This window comes from Telopea speciosissima, chromosome 1 (genome assembly GCF_018873765.1).
Source record: "Telopea speciosissima isolate NSW1024214 ecotype Mountain lineage chromosome 1, Tspe_v1, whole genome shotgun sequence".
Lineage (NCBI taxonomy): Eukaryota > Viridiplantae > Streptophyta > Magnoliopsida > Proteales > Proteaceae > Telopea > Telopea speciosissima.
The window spans coordinates 51,794,726-51,797,526 of record NC_057916.1 but is presented as its reverse complement, the minus strand read 5'-3'; positions in this window follow the sequence as shown (position 1 = coordinate 51,797,526).

Below are 2,801 nucleotides of genomic sequence, written 5' to 3'. Positions count from 1 at the left end.
AATGATGCGGCGGTGTCAAACTACATGCCACCTACTCACTGTGTGCCAAAACCTCATATGGCCCAAAGAATCTCAAGCTCAACTTTTCTTTCCACCCAAACCTCTTAAACTTGGTGGATAATACTTGAAGAAAATACATGGTCTCTAACTACAGACTCTAGGTTCTTTACGCTAACATTGGCGTAGCTCTTTTGCCGTGACTGAGCCACCTTGATATGGTCCCTCATCAAATCTACCTTCTCATTGATAGCCTGGATCATCTCAGGTCCCAATATCGCTTGTTGGTCTCATCCCAATTTATTTCTTTAAGAGGATGGGTGATAGGTTGACCCATCCACGGCACACCGATCCTCAAGTATCCAAGGTATGATACTGAAGTACTCATTTCAACTCCAATTGACCCGAGATTATCCCCACTACATTCGTACATACTTGTAGGAACAAATGCTATAATTTTTATGCACCTCATGCCATTACTTAGCGTGCATGGTTAGGTGAAGTTACTTACCATCACCTAAAAGGGCTTCGCGTATTTCCAATGGTCTTCTTCCCACCAAGGCATATACATGAGGAGTTATCGTTACTTCCAAATGATTTCTTGACTGTTACACTACACGCAACATTGGTGCTAGTAATTATCGGGGCAACACCCACTGAAAGTTCAAATTAGCCCAGAATTTTGGGTGCGAGTGTAACATTTCCCACACCTTATAAGAAATTTTGCCCTCGAACTTTGGCGTTTCTAAAACTTTGAATAGTTGAGGATCTTAAACACCTAAACTCAACTTGACTACTTAGTTTGGGCTGGACAGTCTTATTCCCTTTATGCACATGGCCCGCATCAACTTCAAGCTCTATTTAGTTTGGATTTCGATGTGATAGAAAAACTCAGGAACATCGAAATCCAAACTTGTACTACTAAAATTTAAAGGTCCAAACCCATTAGTATACCTCCTCCAATACAATAATCCTATAGTCTTGGGCCACACCTCATGAATTCACTTTACATTTAGTTTACGTGGCACTACTATAATAACTTCCACATCTGACTTTCCACTACTCGACTCAACTTTAGAATGAATTAGAATATTGATGGAATCCCTATAATTTGCTCCCAAATGAAGGGGACATTCGGTGACCCATTACTCCACTCATACCTATTTTTGAGTAAAATTTTGTTAAATCCTTTAGTTCAGTTACCCTATCCCCGGCTGAACTTGGCCACAACAATACCCAATAAAGCTTTACTTAACTAAAATTTTAAATTTGTTACTCATCTTCAGCTATCCAGTGAAGCAGGTATATGGCACACCGAGGTTCAAACACCGACCTAAAGTCTTTCACTAACCCTTTAGAATTTAGGTACAAAATTGGGACCACATACATGTTACGGTCCAAGGATTGGTCTAAACCACAAGTCAAACTTGGCATTTTCAGAAGGGTTGCCAACAAGTTTCAAGAATAGCTATACTACGAGATGCGTGGGCCCATAGGCTCACCCAAGGGTACTCGGGACTACTCTCAGTACCCCTGGCATGGTTATTATGAGTCACTAGAATGGCACTCTCGAGATATATGTGGGGCCATAGGCTCACCTCAGGATACTTGGGACCACCCTGTAGAATCACCAAATGGCTCTCAAGGAAAAGCTAAAGACAAACTGAGTTCGAATGATATAGGGAAAAATTCCCACACTAAAACAAAACTACACAACAAGGTCTTCGGAGAGTCTCCCCTCCGACGATGAGATAATATAGAAAGACAATTCTTAGTAATGGCGATGGACGATTAAATTGAATGATAACCCAAGGTTTGGCAATGCATGCATGGTGATAGGTAAATACACAAGATACCCGATACACAAGGATTACATTGATGCCATGCAAGTTATGTAGAGAAACAAAGCATGCATAAGCATTAGCGAGACAAGTAAGGTAATTGTCACCATGCCCGAAGATGATCCCCCATCCTTAGTAGTCATGGAGAATATGCCCCTGTGAGGTCTAGTGTCCGGCTGTGGCTGTATGGAAACGATGGCCTACAAATACGGTCCGTACTTGGACCCACGCCTACGATACGTGCAATCTATGGACTTATGCCCCCTTTTGTTGCAGTTATAGCATCGAATTCCCCGCTTTGGGGTGTCAATCGTAGATGGTGCAGCAAATACTGAAGGATTCACTGGCACTGCTTGTGCCTGGTGTGCAAATTGGAACCGAGCACTCACATCAGCCAGTAACTGCAACTGCTATTGCTGCATTGAAGCGATTGCATTGTCCATGAACAACTATTGTTGTTCTTTGAAGCCTTGCATCACTCTCCACGATATTAGTAATGTCCTATATTATAAGCACGGGTGACGTAACAAGAATGGTGAAATCAGATGTCTCGATCACTTCCCGACTTGGGGAGGTTGGGTTCCTAGTGGCTTGCTTGCTAGCACGAACCATGCTTGATTCCTAGGAGGAGGAATCAAGTCAAACTCACAATTAAACTCCATCATGCACTTCATCATTAAAGAGTTAAAAGGTCTGCATGAGTGGGGTAGGATCATGTTTAGGTGAGTCACAATAATTATACAGGCACACTTATCAAAACTCAAAAGATTTCACCTTATGAAAAAAAATACATACTGCAGACGGTCAGTGCGGATCAGCCTACATCGTCTGCCGGTTTAAAATATGTTTTTAGAACAGTCCATAGCTGTGTTTGGGCATTCCTTTCTGGCCCTAGCTGCGATAGGAGGGCTTCTACACCCAAGAAAACTCAATTGCAAGCTTCTTCATTCATTATTTACCATC